Source organism: Lissotriton helveticus, chromosome 5_1 (assembly GCF_964261635.1).
Source record: "Lissotriton helveticus chromosome 5_1, aLisHel1.1, whole genome shotgun sequence".
In the NCBI taxonomy this organism is placed as follows: domain Eukaryota; kingdom Metazoa; phylum Chordata; class Amphibia; order Caudata; family Salamandridae; genus Lissotriton; species Lissotriton helveticus.
Genome location: NC_136065.1, coordinates 2,077,971,445 through 2,077,988,676, shown reverse-complemented (window position 1 = coordinate 2,077,988,676; position 17,232 = coordinate 2,077,971,445). Strand labels below are relative to the sequence as shown.

General features: G+C 46.2%; 1 protein-coding gene across 6 annotated transcripts in view; it reads right to left on the bottom strand.

Annotated features, from left to right (window-relative positions):
* Positions 1-17,232, bottom strand: part of VARS1 (valyl-tRNA synthetase 1) — a 205,901-nt gene that overhangs the window by 173,182 nt on the left and 15,487 nt on the right. Inside the window, exon 1 of one of the 6 annotated variants that reach the window (XM_078646026.1) lies at positions 2,424-2,561. The exons of 4 other annotated variants lie outside the window; for them this stretch is intronic. The gene's annotated coding sequence lies outside the window, so the exon portion shown is untranslated. Of the gene's footprint in view, positions 1-2,423; positions 2,562-17,232 lie in introns of those variants that run through there. One more of the 6 variants, XM_078646023.1, reaches the window with a different exon arrangement.

The window sequence follows — 17,232 nt, the reverse complement described above, 5'->3', positions numbered from 1 at the left end:
ACTCCTAACTCTTGTCCATCTTCTCTCACACACCATATACACTCTTTTCCACAACACATCACCACCCCTTTACCTTGCAGCCTCTACTCACCAACAATACTTTATACACAAATATCTCTCAGAAAACAAACACATCATCTCCTCTCACTACTCCTCAAAAACAAAACATCTCATACACACCAGCACAACAAAATCTCACACACACACACTACCTTATAATACTTTTGTCACAAACCAGAAACATATGCCTACTTTAACCCTGCTAACTACACAAAAAATACCCACCCTAAACCAACTCTACTGCCAAGCCTTCTCTACACCTAAAGCATATACACCAACACAGCAACTCTCTTTTAACCACTTCTCATCCGTTGGCCAATTTAGAACCTTACAACATGACCCACATGCTGCACAACCACCCCGATCTCATACACATTCCACCCTCAACAGATGTAAACAAAATACACAACATGCCACTCTTCACAACTTGGCATACCCAGGTCTACTGCACAACAAGGGTACTCTACAAAAACAACTTAGCTTACTAACTCACTCTCAAACGCCATCCCCACCACCTCGTGCAGACCCATCAAAATGACTTCTTAGCCTGCTGGATGAGGAATACGATACCGAAGTTACACTGTTGCTATCCTCATACAGATAATACCAGCACTAAGGACACACCTGCTACAAATTCACAAATCACTGCTCCCTCTAATACAAAACAAAGTCACACCATCACCAAAAGACAGTCATTCTCTAAACCGCCTACTAATAATTGGTCTATCACTATTACAAAACAAGCATCGCATCTACGACCTTCTCACTGACACACAACCTGACATACTATTCATAGCTGAATAATGGTTGGGAGAGGACATGGCTTCAGTGTTACATGAAGCCGTTCCTCTAGGCTATCAAACTATCACACAAAGTCGTAAAGGAAAAGAGGATGTGGTCTAGCTGTTGTGTTCAAGCAAATATTAAATATCACTAAAGCGGACAAAGTCTCCAGATAAGGATGTGAAACCCCGTTCACCAGATGCAACCCTACACCATCTTCCTCATGTAACTACCTTATCCTTTACAGACCTCCCCCGAGCAATGCAACATTCCCAAACACACCTAGACAAACAAAATATGCCCCATCCAAAAACAATCATCAATGGCCTAGACACACTGAACTTATATCAGATCATCCACAAACATCGCTGGACACCACTAGATGCCATTTTTGCAAATCCAGGAATAGTGGCTTTTCAAACAATTACTCCAGTCACATGGTCAGACCACCATTTGCTTGCCTTCCAACCTAAAACACAAAGTGCTGCACCTAAAACAACCTTACATGCATCCACCTATCGACCATGGAACAAACTATTTTGAAGACTTAGAAACACAACTAACATCCAATACAGATCTAGACTCTATATATAAATTCCACTAAAGAACTATAGGAGTGGCTACAGAAAGCTTTTTATATCTTAATACCGGTCAGAACAACACAAAAAGAACAAACTAAAACAAGCACCTTGGAGGGATACAGAGCTAAGAGATTAAATACTAAATTAGATAACTGCAACGCATCTGGCTCAAAACAAACAACGATCAAGACAAACTTCACCTACAGATTTTACAAGTAAGCAATCAAAAAAGCTATAAAAAGATACTATTCAGACAGAATTCAAAATGCTAAATGTGCAAACAAAGAATTCTATAAATTTCTCACCGAATTTTGTAAACAGAATTGCCTGGAAGGAGCTTATGCAATTACTCAAGATTTTACAGACAAACTATCAAATCATTACACAACGAAAGCAGACACCTTGGACTCCTATTTAAAACGAAGAAAAACCACCAGCACCGACCCTTTTCCAAAATTAAATTCATATTTCTCTAAACTAATACACCACTAATCCTTTTTGGGTTCCGGATTAGCGTGCTACTCTCTGAAAATCGCTTCGACGCATCGTCAGGGATAGTAAACGCTATTTAAATACAATTACAATTCGTAGTTTGGAAATCAATATGGCGTTCTTCTTTCTGCAAAAATTCCAGTAATAAAAAAGAAACTTGTAGCAGATAGGGACGTGAACTCTCATGACATTTGTTACGAACTGCATGTTAAGAGATTGAATACTGGCAGGGTGAGTCCAGCTTTTCATCCTGCAGAGGTCGACAGATAAAGTACCGCCGGGAAGAGGAGGTAGAGGAGGTAGAGGGGGAGAGGGGGAGGGATATATAGATATAGATATATATAGAATGGAGGCGAAACCGAGAGCAGGAGGGGGCGCCACCAGTAAAGAAAGCGAAAGAAATGACGACTTTGGCTAGCAGAAAGTGAAAGGAAGAAAGATTTGCAGCAAGTTAAGTGAGAGTAAGAAATTCAAAAACACAATAAATAAGAGAGAAAAACAATTTACTGGCGCGGTAGGTGCCCCGGGCGCGCTGCCAGTCCCTCTCCAGCCAGTGCTCGTCTGCTGCCCGGCACCTCTTGCCCTCCTTTTAGCCCGTCCTCGGAGGCTGATGAAACACGTTGTCACCTCAGCCCTGAGCAAGTGGGAGGGGCGCCGCCCAGACCTGCACGTGCCGGGGGGGGGGGGGGGGGGGGGGGCGGAGGAGCTGCATGGAGGGAGGAGGGGCCGAGACAGTAGTATCTGTGAATGGTGAGAGGCAGAATCACAACTTGTGAATGGTGAGAGGAGCAATCTGTGAATGGTGAGTGACAGAATCTCTGAATGGTGAGTGACAGAATCTCTGAATGGTGAGTGACAGAATCTCTGAATGGTGAGAAACAATCACAATCTGTGAATGGTGAGAGGCAGAATCTGTGAATGGTGAGAGACAGAATCTGTGAATGGTGAGAGACAGAATCTGTGAATGGTCAATGGTGAGTGACAATCTGTGAATGGTGAGACAGAATCTGTGAATGGTGAGTGGCAGAATCAGTTAATGGTGAGAGACAGAATCTGTGAATGGTGAGAGACAGAATCTGTGAATGGTGAGAGACAGAATCTGTGAATGGTGAGAGACAGAATCTGTGAATGGTGAGAGACAGAATCTGTGAATGGTGAGTGACAATCTGTGAATGGTGAGAGGCAGAATCTGCGAATGGTGAGTGGCAGAATCAGTGAATGGTGAGAGGCAGAATCTGTGAATGGTGAGTGGCAGAATCTCTAAATGGTGAAAGACAATCACAATATGTGAATGGTGAGAGACAGAATCTGTGAACGGTGAGAGGCAGAATCTGTGAACGGTGAGAGGCAGAATCTGTGAACGGTGAGTGGCAGAATCTAAACGGTGAGAGGCAGAATCTGTGAACGGTGAGAGGCAGAATCTGTGAACGGTGAGAGGCAGAATCTGTGAACGGTGAGAGGCAGAATCTGTGAACGGTGAGAGGCAGAATCTGTGAACGGTGAGAGGCAGAATCTGTGAACGGTGAGAGGCAGAATCTGTGAACGGTGAGAGGCAGAATCTGTGAATGGTGAGAGGAAGAATCTGTGAGAGGCAGAATCTGTGAATGGTGGGAGGCAGAATTTGTGAATGGTGAGAGGCAGAATCTGTGAATGGTGAGAGGCAGAATCTGTGAATGGTGAGAGGCAGAATCTGAATGGTGAGAGGCAGAATCTGTGAATGGTGAGAGGCAGAATCTGTGAATGGTGAGAGGCAGAATCAGTGAGTGGTGAGAGGCAGAATCAGTGAGTGGTGAGAGGCAGAATATGTGAATGGTGAGAGGCAGAATCTGTGAATGGTGAGAGGCAGAATCTGTGAGAGGTGAGTGGCAGAATCTGTGAATAGTGAGAGGCAGAATCTGAATGGTGAGAGGCAGAATCTGTGAATGGTGAGAGGCAGAATCTGTGAATAGTGAGTGGCAGAATCTGTGAATAGTGAGTGGCAGAATCTGTGAATAGTGAGTGGCAGAATCTGTGAATAGTGAGTGGCAGAATCTGTGAATGGTGAGAGGCAGAATCTGGGAATGGTGAGAGGCAGAATCTGTGAATGGTGAGAGGCAGAATCTGTGAATGGTGAGAGGCAGAATCTGTGAATGGAGAGAGGCAGAATCTGTGAGAGGCAGAATCTGTGAGAGGCGAGTGGCAGAATCTGTGAGAGGCGAGTGGCAGAATCTGTGAGAGGCGAGTGGCAGAATCTGTGAGAGGCGAGTGGCAGAATCTGTGAGAGGCGAGTGGCAGAATCTGTGAGAGGCGAGTGGCAGAATCTGTGAGAGGCGAGTGGCAGAATCTGTGAGAGGTGAGTGGCAGAATCTGTGAGAGGTGAGTGGCAGAATCTGTGAGAGGTGAGAGGCAGAATCTGTGAATGGTGAGAGGCAGAATCTGTGAATGGTGAGCGGCAGAATCTGTGAATGGTGAGCGGCAGAATCTGTGAATGGTGAGTGGCAGAATCAGTGAGTGGCAGAATCAGTGAGTGGTGAGTGGCAGAATCTGTGAATGGTGAGTGGCAGAATCAGTGAGTGGTGAGTGGCAGAATCAGTGAGTGGTGAGAGGCAGAATCAGTGAATGGTGAGAGGCAGAATCTGTGAATGGTGAGAGGCAGAATCTGTGGATGGAGAGAGGCAGAATCTGAATGGAGAGAGGCAGAATCTGTGAATGGTGAGAGGCAGAATCTGTGAGGCAGAATCTGTGAATGGTGAGAGGCAGAATCTGTGAGAGGCAGAATCTGTGAATGGTGAGAGGCAGAATCAGTGAGTGGTGAGAGGCAGAATATGTGAATGGTGAGAGGCAGAATCTGTGAGAGGTGAGTGGTAGAATCTGTGAGAGGTGAGTGACAGAATCTGTGAATAGTGAGAGGCAGAATCTGTGAATGGTGAGAGGCAGAATCTGTGAATAGTGAGTGGCAGAATCTGTGAATAGTGAGTGGCAGAATCTGTGAATAGTGAGTGGCAGAATCTGTGAATAGTGAGTGGCAGAATCTGTGAATGGTGAGAGGCAGAATCTGTGAATGGTGAGAGGCAGAATCTGTGAATGGTGAGTGGCAAAATCAGTGAGTGGTGAGTGGCAAAATCAGTGAGTGGTGAGTGGCATAATCTGTGAATGGTGAGAGGCAGAATCTGTGAGAGGTGAGTGGCAGAATCTGTGAATGGTGAGAGGCAGAATCTGTGAATGGTGAGAGGCAGAATCTGGGAATGGTGAGTGGCAGAATCTGGGAATGGTGAGTGTCAGAATCTCTGAAAGGTGAGAGACAATCACAATATGTAAATGGTGAGAGACAGAATCTGTGAATGGTGAGAGGCAGAATCTGTGAATGGTGAGAGGCAGAATCTGTGAATGGTGAGAGACAGAATCTGTGAATGGTGAGAGACAGAATCTGTGAATGGTGAGAGACAGAATCTGTGAATGGTGAGAGACAGAATCTGTGAACGGTGAGTGGCAGAATATGTGAACGGTGAGAGGCACAATCTGTGAACGGTGAGAGGCACAATCTGTGAACGGTGAGAGGCACAATCTGTGAACGGTGAGAGGCACAATCTGTGAACGGTGAGGGGGCGCAATCTGAGAACGGTGAGGGGGCGCAATCTGGGAATGGTGAGGGGGCGCAATCTGTGAATGGTGAGGGGGCGCAATCTGTAAATGGTGAGGGGGCGCAATCTGTGAATGGTGAAGGGGCGCAATCTGTGAATGGTGAGAGGCACAATCTGAAAGGTGAGAGGGGCGCAATCTGTGAATGGGGAGAGGGACGCAATCTGTGAATGGTGAGAGGGGCGCAATCAGTGAATGGTGAAAGGCGCAACTTGTGAATGGTGAAAGGCGCATCTTGTGAATGGTGAAAGGCACAACCTGTGAATGGTGAAAGGCACAACCTGTGAATGGTGAAAGGCACAACCTGTGAATGGGGCCAGTCAGTGGTCTCTTGGCCCAGGGCGGGCCAACCAGCCAGCGGTCTATGGGCTCTGGGCCAGGGGCGGGCCAGCCAGCGGTCTGTGGGCTGTAGGCCTAGGGTGGGTCAGCCAGCAAGCCAGCGGTCTCTGGGCTCTGGGCCCAGGGCAGGCCAGCCAGCCAGAGGTCTCTGGGCCCAGGGCAGGCAGGCCAGCCAGCCAGAGGTCTTTGGGCCCAGGGCAGGCCAGCCGACCACGGGTCTCTGGGCCCAGGGCAGGCCAGCCGACCACGGGTCTCTGGGCCCAGGGCAGGCCAGCCGACCACGGGTCTCTGGGCCCAGGGCCAGCCGGCCACGGGTCTCTGGGCCCAGGGCCAGCCGGCCACGGGTCTCTGGGCCCAGGGCCAGCCGGCCACGGGTCTCTGGGTCCAGGGCCAGCTGGCCACGGGTCTCTGGGTCCAGGGCCAGCCGGTCAAGTGTCTCCACATAACTTGGCAGGCAGCAAACGCAGGTGCAGTTCCACACAACAGTCAGTCAGGGTACCCCAAGCAAGCAAGGAGGAACAAGCAGAATGGATGATCGGATGAATAAACGCAGGCTTCACAGCCACATCACCGTCAGACATTTTGCTAACAATAAATTTGAGGACGAGTAAAGATTTTTGTTAAGGCCTGAAAGTGCTCAGACTCATTATAGAAATCATGGCGCTTTGTTCCGCACAAGGATGTAAAAAGTGCAACATGAATGTATTTATTTTATTTATTTATTTAAGACTTGTAATGCGCATGGCTGCCTCAGCAACGAGGCGTCCCAGCGCAACCAAAAACCAGAGACAGAATCAGAAAGACCACCCAGCGCTTAAACATCAGATAATGGGCCAGGTTTTTATGGTTTTGCGGAACATCAAGAGATTGGGAATACCTCTAATGTGCCCTGGGAGAGAGTTCCAAAGATTAGCCCCTAAAAGGCAGAACGAACAGCCCCCTGCCCTTGCTCTCCAAACTCGGGGAACACAGACAAGCGCACGGTCGGCAGATCTCACTGCACGCCTAGGCAGATAGGGCATGAACAGACAAGATAGCCCAACAGGGGCTTGGTGCATCAAGATTTTATGAGAAATGCACAGTACCTTAAACTGAATGCGCTTTTCAATGGGCAGCCAGTGTAACTTAGGGAGCACATGTGCCACCAAGCAGGATCTAGGTAAGGCCACCGAAAGACGCGTCGCCTCATTGTGTACCCTCTGTAGACGTTTAATGCTGGCTTTGTTAGCGCCTAAGTATAGAGAGTTACCATAATCAAGCCTGAAAAGAATGGATGCCTGCACAATAGTCTGACACACTATAGGAGGGAAAAAAAACAAGCATGGGTCTCAGCCCTCTCAAAAGCCCAGAACAGACAGCGGCAACAGCATTTGTCTGCTTCTCAAATGTTAATCCATTGTTGAACCATACACCCAGGTTCTTCACAGCCTCCTTGGGTGACGGGGCGGGTTTGAGGTTGTCAGGCCACCACTGCTCAGACCAAAGCTCCTGATCCTTTCCAAACAATAAAATCTCAGATTTGCTGGCATTTAACTGAAGACAATTTGCCCTCATCCAATCTGAAATGACCGACAGATCCTCCTTAAACTTCTGCAAGTTGGCGCAGCAGTTTTTAGAAAAGGCAATTACCAACTGGGTGTCGTCGGCATACGACACCAAGGACAACCCCTGCCTTTTGCCACTTCCGCCAAGGGTCTCACGTAGAGATTGAACAAAAGCGGGCTTAAAATAGAGTCCTGTGGTACCCTCCGGCGCAGGGCATAATCCTGGGAATGGAAAGGTGGCACTGAGACCTGGAAGGACCGCTCCACTAAAAAGGACCGAATCCAATCCAAGGCATCGCCCCTAATCCCAACTTCCCGGAGGTGTTCAAGAAGGATGTTGAGACATCGTATCAAGAGCGGCGCTAAGGTCCAACAGGACCAGGGCCGCAGAGTCTCCCACATCCAACCTACTCCGGATGGATTCCGTTACTGCCAATAGCGCTGAATCGGTGCTATGGCGTAGACGAAAACCATGCTGAGATGAATCAAAGATGTTCTGCTTTTCGATGAATTTGGATAGGATGGAGTTCACACGCGCTTCCACCAGCTTAGCCAGAAAAGGCAGATGGGAAATAGGGCGGTAGTTGCCAGATCTTCCGGATCAAGAGACAACTTTTTTATCAAAGGAATAACTTTAGCGTGCTTCCGCGACCCTGGGAACAGAATCTTTGTATTCCTGCTTCGAAACAAATAAAATGAGTATTGCCATCCCGCAAGATGGAAAAATAAAATTGTATAATTAGACATTCAAGTTCTTTTAGGAGGCAAAACATACATTTGGTATTTATGACTTTCGTGTTACTGCATTCAGGCAAATGAAAGGCTTGTGCTATTTGGTGCAACAAAAAAAATTGCAACCGCTACACCTTCTATTAGTTATTTTGGGGTTCTTAATTCTTTCTGTCCGTTTATTTTACTGGACGGTAAGTAGATTTCTGTAAAAGCAGGGGTATTACACACAGCCCTGATTTCAGAATGAGAAAATGTCACTATGTGCAAGATTATTGCCACTGATCACTTCAGTGCATCAAGCATGGTTGCAAGCAGTAATATAAAAAAAAACATCTTTGTCAACATGGAATGGCTCTACATGTGCAATATATAGCAGCCATAGTTGCAATGCCTCAGTTGCCAAGGTAATAAATAACATTTGTAAAAAGTCTCCCCAATGTCACATGATTGCTAGAACAAATATATTTGCAACCACTTTTTCTACAAATAGCTGATAAGTTACGAAAATAAACACATTTTCATCTTGAATATATTATCTCAATTTTGATATATTTATATTAATTCAACCAAGCAGTAGTGTTTAATTTAGTACGCCGCACATGGGAGAGCTACTTACATGTAGCTAGAATGGTACCAGCAGCTCACCAGCTATTTGTTGGAGAAGCCTGACCTATGTTCACTTTATGTATCTTGATCTTCCTACGACCCAATAAGCACTGGCAAAGCCAGCAAGTCTGGCCTTGGAAAGCGGAAGAAATGTTTTCATTACTTTTTATTGCATGTGCCACAAAAATAAAATGGAAAAAATATGTAAGCATTCACCAGCGCTGTATTTTTCTTGTGATGTTTTTAAATAAGCTTTCCAGTTGTGCGATATATTTTATTATTTGTGACGAGACAAAAATAAATCACCTGACTAGCACTCACATCGCAAGCATTTATCATGTTACAAATGTCACAAACACTTTATAACACCAACATTAACAATCGCTGTGTAAAAAATAGCAGATAATCCAAGAGTTACGAAAAGTCCTTATTTATTGCAGCACAGCCTACTTCATCCAGTTGCCGCGAAGCAGAGAAACGGTTTCAACGGTATTTCACATTCCACGCAGAGAGCCATGGAAACCATTTTCAAGTAGAACATAAACACATTCCTTAACAGCTACAACAAAGAAATATAAATGTAAACACTATGCAACACTCAACCCCCAGAAACAAAGAAAAACAAGTATTTTCAATGCAATGGTTTCGCCTTTGGAAAAGTTAGAGCTAATGGCAATGTAAATGACAATGCAATCTATTTTGCTATTCTCAAAACAAACACATAAATTCAAATTTTGACATTTACAATGCCAATAGCTCTAAATTTTCCAAAGGCGAAACCATTGCATTGAAAATGCAATAGGTCTCGCCTTTGATTAAGTTAAAGCCATTTGCTTTGCTAATGGTATTGTATAGCAAAGCAAATGGCTTTAACTTAATGAACGGCGAGACCTATTGCATTATTGTTTTTTTTTTCTTTCTAGACTGGGCCAGGGGAAGCAACACAAAGATGGGGGGACAGCAATACGGAAAGGCAGTGGGAAGCAAAAACTATGGCACGGAAAGCAACATAGAATTCCAGGTTCGCGGAAGGAACACCGAAGGCGGGTAGGGCAGAAGCAGCATGGAGGGTGTGGGAATATGAATAGCAACACAGGGGGCAAGAGCGGCAGCCAGACAACACAGGGGGCAAGAGCGGCAGCCAGACAACACAGGGGGCAAGAGCGGGGGGCAACACAACACAGGGGGCAACACAACACAGGGGGCAACACAGGGGGCAAGAGCGAGAGCAACACAACACAGGGGGCAAGAGCGGGAGCAACACAACACGGGGGCAACACAACACGGGGGCAACACAACACGGGGGCAACACAACACGGGGGGCAACACAACACGGGGGCAACACAACACGGGGGCAACACAACACGGGGGGCAACACAACACGGGGGGCAACACAACACCGGGGGGCAACACAACACCGGGGCAACACAACACGGGGGGCAACACAACACGGGGGGCAACACAACACAGGGGGCAACACAACACAGGGGGCAACACAACACAGGGGGCAACACAACACAGGGGGCAACACAACACAGGGGGCAACACAACACAGGGGGCAACACAACACAGGGGGCAAGAGCGGGAGCAACACGGGGCAAGAGCGGGAGCAACACGGGGCAAGAGCGGGAGCAACACGGGGCAAGAGCAGGAGCAACACAGGGGGCAAGAGCGGGAGCAACACAGGGGGCAAGAGCGGGAGCAACAGGGGGCAAGAGCGGGAGCAACACAGGGGGCAAGAGCGGGAGCAACACAGGGGGCAAGAGCGGGAGCAACACAGGGGGCAAGAGCGGGAGCAACACAGGGGGCAAGAGCGGGAGCAACACAGGGGGCAAGAGCGGGAGCAACACAGGGGGCAAGAGCGGGAGCAACACAGGGGGCAAGAGCAGGAGCAACACAGGGGGCAAGAGCGGGAGCAACACAGGGGGCAAGAGCGGGAGCAACACAGGGGGCAAAAGCGGGAGCAACACAGGGGGCAAGAGCGGGAGCAACACAGGGGGCAAGAGCGGGATCAAAAAATATCAACAGAACTGTTTATGACATTCAATGAGTTGCATAAATCCTACTCCAGAATGATTAGAAGGCGAGACAGTCCTCAAACCCTATACCAGTGACTGTGCCCCAGGCTGCATTGTTTAATTAAAGGAACACTTCCAAAAGTACCTTATTCTGAAATTGTCCTGATGCAGGCCTGTGAATGTCAAATACAAGGCGAAACTAGTGCAAGTCACCAATGCCGCTAAGATAGGGTTTGGAAATTGCTTATTGGCCTACTGTGTAGAATACCAAGGGATTTACCACAATTCTGTGGATATTCTGAAGGGTATGGGACAAGCAGTACTCGTGGTAATTATTTGTACGGCACTTGCGACTATGCTGATTCTATATTATTTTTTTAAGTATACTTACATTAAGTCTTCGAAATGTATCAAATGAAAGCGCTTCCAAGTTTTTTTTTTTAATATAAGAAATAGATGGACTGAGCAAAAATTCCTGTGCTTACAACAAAGGTCCAAAAGGTGGCATTACATTAGCTAAATACTGCAGTGCAGTTACCATTGTGCCACCATTTTTGTCAAGCCAAACTAACAGGTGGTAATCTTGTGGTACAAATTATTTTTGAAACTTCTATAACCAGTTTGTGCTGAGTGTCCGCAACATGAAATCAGGCCAAAACATAGTCCCTCTCTCCTTCGTATTTTTCTATAATTATTGCACGAGAACAATTCATATAAGCATCAAAACTGGAAGTTAATGAAATAAATATATAAAATAAGAAACATCAGCCTCGACCACAGATGATAGGACTCCTAGGACACCACAGGTCTTTGCACCAGGGGGATGCTAACTCTGGTATGTCTCTCTTGCGAGGACATGAATGACAGAGTAGACAGCCGGCGAAGCAGTTCAAGGCGGGCGCTGCGGGCACCTGCCCTGTGGGGCACCAGACCCCCACCCCCTCCCTCGGCGGCCTTGACGTCACAGAAGGCTTCCTCTCTTAGTCATGGCTAATTGAAAACAAATCCACTTCCTTCCATTCAATCAATAAGACTTTGAGGGCTGCAGCCACAATCCTGACAGCTCTTCTGTACCAGCCCTTGGACGGGGAGGAGCGGACGTCCACAGCAACGACAGGGCGGCCAATCAAAGCCGAGACGAGCGACCCTGTGAGACTGCGAGGAGCAGAGGAGAGATGGAGTGGAGCTGGGGGTCTGCAAACTTCACAGCTTAAGTGCACAACCAAACTCACCCCCTGAGACCAGGGGCAAAGGGACTGACGCCCGAGCACCCTTCAAGGGCATACCGTGCCAGTGATGGGCCACATCCAAGGAGAGATGAAGACACACGGGAAACGCACGCACAGGCTGTCCGGGGGACAGCAAACCCAGGAGGACTGAGCCCTCCGGCGTGCAGGTCCCTCAGGGAGCAGTCACCAGGAGTGACGCTCCGTCCAGGAGTCAGCCCCTGTGGGCTCAGCGCCTGCTCGTGAGTCCGCTGCAGTCAATGCGCTACCTGCAGCCCAGGAGGCCGCAGCACGGCCTTGCAATGCAGGGTCTGGCCGCAGCACCACACGTGGAGCTCAGTCCCTGGCATCTGTGCCCCGCCCCGAGCAGCATCGAGACCCACTCGCCCATGTATGGCCGAGTGCAGGGGATGGGGGGCCCACGACGAGCCCCCAGCGCAGCGAGGCCGGTACTGGGCCAGCTCGGAGCCCAGGGCGTGGCGCACAATGGCCGCGTTTGTCACCCTTCAGCGGGAGAGGACAATGTCTGCCGAGGAGGGAGGGAGGGCCCCGGCAGCACTCTCCGCCGCTTCCAAGCACGGGCCCATGAAAGGAAACAAAACCAGCGCCGCGCGCGTCCTTTCTAGCTCCTCGCGCCGACCAGGCCCCATCCTGGCTTAATGGATAGCAGCGCGCCTCGGACCCCTGTCAGGAAAGAAGGGCCCGTGAGTACACCAAGAGTCTACCAAGACATGTTTAGCACGAGCAGTGGGAGGAGGGGCACATGTGTACACGAAGGAGGATGTGGTTTCAGATTTCTGTTTTGCGAGGGAGGGCTATATCGCAGTCCAGAGAGGGGGCTTGCAAAAGAGCAGAGTCTGTCATGTGGTTTCCGGGTAGATGTAAAGGTGCGGGGAGAGTATGAGCTTATGTTAACATAAAAATAATAAAACTGGGCACTGTGGTAGGCATCGCGGCGCCCAAGCACATTCATTAAATAAACAAGAAACCACGCATCGGAAACATTTAAAAACGAGTCAGGTCCCGGGCCGGCCAGCCAATCACAGCGCGGCCCGGGGAATGACGTCACAGGGTGTCCCGGGCCGGCAGCCAATGACAGCGCGGCCCATGACAAAGGGGCGGGACTTAAAAAAAGCCCGAGAAACGCCCCCGAATCGCGTTTTCACGAGAAAGCGTGATTGACAGCCTCTGTCTCCCAATGGCTAGCCTCCATTTATGGAGCTAGCCAATGGGAGACAGAGGCGGAACCAAAGCCCATATGTAGGATCATGAGATTTCGCCGTGGGCGGAGCAACTGCTATGCAGTTGCAACGCCCAGGGCGAAACCTAAAAACTAACACTATAAACACTAAGAAGAAAACCGAACGAAAGAACTCTAAATAAAGTCTTCAAATTTACTGGAAGGCCATCTTTCCCTGCCCATGTTCATCACCCGGTAGCCACAAACTCAGTCTCTTCAATACCCTCCAAAACACCAAGTTGTCGTGCTCCACCATTATTATCCTAATGACCAACACTAACTCCAGGTACATCCAAATCATCAGAAGAACACTGACTAGTTCTGTTCATTTTTAACCCAAAAATCTTAACTCACTTCATCTTCTTCCACAACAGACCATTCTCTCACATCACATTGCCCCCACCTATGCACTTAGCAACTCTCCTGACATTTCACACTTTATCATCTTGCGTAATGATACTTTTGGTGAATACTCTGATGGCCTTCATTGCCCTGCCATATGTTGGGGCACCCTTGGCAAGCACACCCGGCTTGAGAATTATCCCCCAAACCCCCACAGCAAATGTCGGGTTTTTTTTGCTCTCCTTTTCAAATTATACAATTCATTGACTATCCTTTGCTTTGCTTTTCCTTAGCTGTTCTGCTTACTTCATCCAAATCACAATTTTAAGACACCTTTCACTTTCCTTTTTGAACCACCATGGATGCCATTCAGAAACTGGGTCTCTACCCTTCAACAGTTTAAATGGACTGACTTCAGTAACAGTATGGGGTGTAATATGATACATCGACAGCTTCTCGCTCAACACATTTTCCACTCACACCCCAGCTTGCAGGCTTCCACAACATAATCTTTCAAAACACGATTTAATTACTCAAACAAACCATTACCACGAGGTTCATCCAAAGCAGTAGTAACATGATGTATACTACACTGTTTTAGGAAACCTAACTCACACGACTTAATTAGAATCCCATTATCAGTTACATTACTCTAGGACACCATTCTCTAGCAATAATGTCCTTAAAAAATGCAATAAGTTTGTAAGTGGCAGCCTTTCCAACAAATTTCACCTCTGGGCACTTAAAATAATAGTCTATCAATACCAGAGCAGAACGTGCTTCCTGCGGCAGTAAAGAAAAGGGTCCTGAAATGTCAAAAGAAACCTTTTAGTCTCGCAATACAAAAATTGGCGTGACACCCTGTTTTTGCTTAAAACGGTTGTTCACAAGCAAACATGCACCAATATTTTCATAGCTGCATACGGTTACATTAACTCCCAAAAAAAGGGCAATTCCAAGAATTGGACGACGTAGGCTCACTCACGTACGGTGACATGCTTTTATCATTTGCCACCTCGTCCCACCCTGGTATGATTGTACTGTCATGGCGGACTCAACCTTAGGAGGGGGCTGGCCTGGGGGAATTCTTAGAAATTATGTATTTTTTCTGGATACAATACTTGGATCCAGTTTCAAATTTTAAAAAGCCTAAGGATAAACCACAAAGTATCCTGTATTCAGGTAGTATCCTAGCCTAGTTTATAAACACCAAAGGGTATTATCAGACGGCATTTGCAGTTATGTGCCAATTGTGTGTTGTGATTCTATGAGAGAGTGCAGGGGTGAGCCCATATGTGCCCTTTTTCTCCCTTTACGTGTGTAAAAAGCAACTTTTTCCATATAAATCTCAGTCACGGAATAGCTATTAACAATGCAGGGTTATCCATTAATGTCTTCTCTCCATTAGCACACACATCACATCCTCTCACAACTCTGTCCAACATTCTACCCATCCCTGGCCACCAAACATATTCCCTAATGGGTCTCTACATAGAGGACATTCCAGTATGTTCATTATGGGCTACACTCAATATCACATATTGCATACCACATGGAGAAAACACTTTGCCCTCTTTGAACAGCAGATCTCCTACTTCCAGTTCACTAGACACATTCCAAAATTGCAACATCACTGGGGTAATCCCAGCCTTCTCAAGCAAACCTCCTATCATGCATCTCTTTACAGCTCACCACAAAACATCCTTAGTGCCACTTTACATCCACTTCTCTGCCGTGATCTCTTCCCAATTACAAGAAGTGACATCTTTGATAGTGGCAATCATGTCCAACTCTTGCACTCCCTCATTGTTAAAATTCAACTGGCACGATAATCTTGCTAAGCATTCCGGAGATCAGTCTTGCAATACGTGCAGTGGTATTCCACCCACCTCCTCCCAAGGAAATCTCAAATAGAGTAAAGCACACCAAACCCCTTGCCTACTAGGATAATGTTTGATATTCCATGTAATAAAATACTTGTATTTAGGCTTAGACAAAGTGTAATAACAAGCCACCCTTAGAAGTCTATACATGCTTTTTCCAATAAGCAAGTCAGCGCCATTGCCTTTGTTGTAACTTTTCATACTAAGCAGGCAAAACGAGATCACTGGATATAGCTGGAACGAGCCAATGAGGTATTTAGTTTTTAGAAATGGCTTGTCACCGTAAGCAACCCACGCCTACTATGTTGTTCATGGGAATTCCAATATAAAAAATTTCAAATTAGAAATAAAAACATTGTACAGTTCGGAAAAATATCTGTCAATAGGAGTTGACACAGTATAATTGCATTTCACCTTTAAAGGCCCACTGGCTTTAACATATGCTTTTCACGTAAACATTGCAAACTGTATGGTGCTGAAAAATCTGTTCCAAAGGATGTGTGCACTATTTTACACGAACAATAACATTTCTTCAATTCTTCATTACTTTAGTGATGTATTGAGGCAATTTTCCTTGTGTATCAAGTTAATTTTATTATTTCTTCATATTCAAAATTAAAGCTTTATTCATAATCCTTAAATTCCATCATTTGTAAATTACTTCATTAGCTGTATTTCATAAACCCAATGCATTTCGGGTCGAATTATTGACCCTTTATCAGGGGTTTGTAAGGAAATAGCAGGAAACTATGTGAGCTTGTCTTAACTGAATACATTATGTATATGATCTGGAAAACATATAAACACTTGAATAAACATTGCATCATGAAATTCAAATCGCATACGATGTTCAAATACAGAGTTATGTAGACTCGTGTTAATAGTTTGTAAGCTCGTGACTATATCGATAGCTACTGATCTAATTAGTACGCGGTGACTAGCATAATGTTAACCTTGAAATGAAAATGTAACCGTGTGTATTAGAAATAAGCATAGTAAAAAGAAAAGGGTGTCGAGAAACGTACTTCCATGAAAACACTACCGATGTGTCCCGGTTTACCAGCTGAAGAGTTCACATGACTCTGTGTGGTGAATAGTGGCCTTTTTTATGTATTTAGAATCCATGGTTTGGATTGTCGTGTGTGATTGGTTAAAAACTGAGTCACGTGGTCGTAACTTCCGTGGAATTTGGGTGATAAATCTAAGATTCATATCTCGTCCTAATATTTTGAATTTATAGGAATATGATGTATTCTTTTCAGTTTATGATAAAACGTGGGAACATTTTTAAAAGACTTGGGAAAATAGTAATGGTTGAGTGGAACTCAAATGGTGGCGGCCATTTTAAGTCGAGTTAGTCGTTTAGATAGTGTCACGTGAGTGTGTCTGTCATAGGAGGTATCGTGATGTTCCATTAGACTCAATCGATCGGGAGTATAGCGGCCATATTAGAATGGATTAAAAAGCAGCAATGATGATTATGTAAATTAGTGTTGCATATCTAAAGTTGTGAAAGTACATAAAAGTAAAAAATGATATTCAAATAAGAACATTCAATAGAAAAGCGTGAATTGAATTTCGAAAATTAACATTGGTATTACGTGATAACACATATATTAGTACTCTGCAGTGCTATGCAGGAGCAAAAAACAGGTCTGGGTTGGTCAGTCACAGGAAGAAGGATAATTCTATCCTGTCATTCATCCCTTGAGGGTACATGCTGCTCAGTTTTCTTATCCAGAAATATTCTGATCTGAGACGTTGTTTA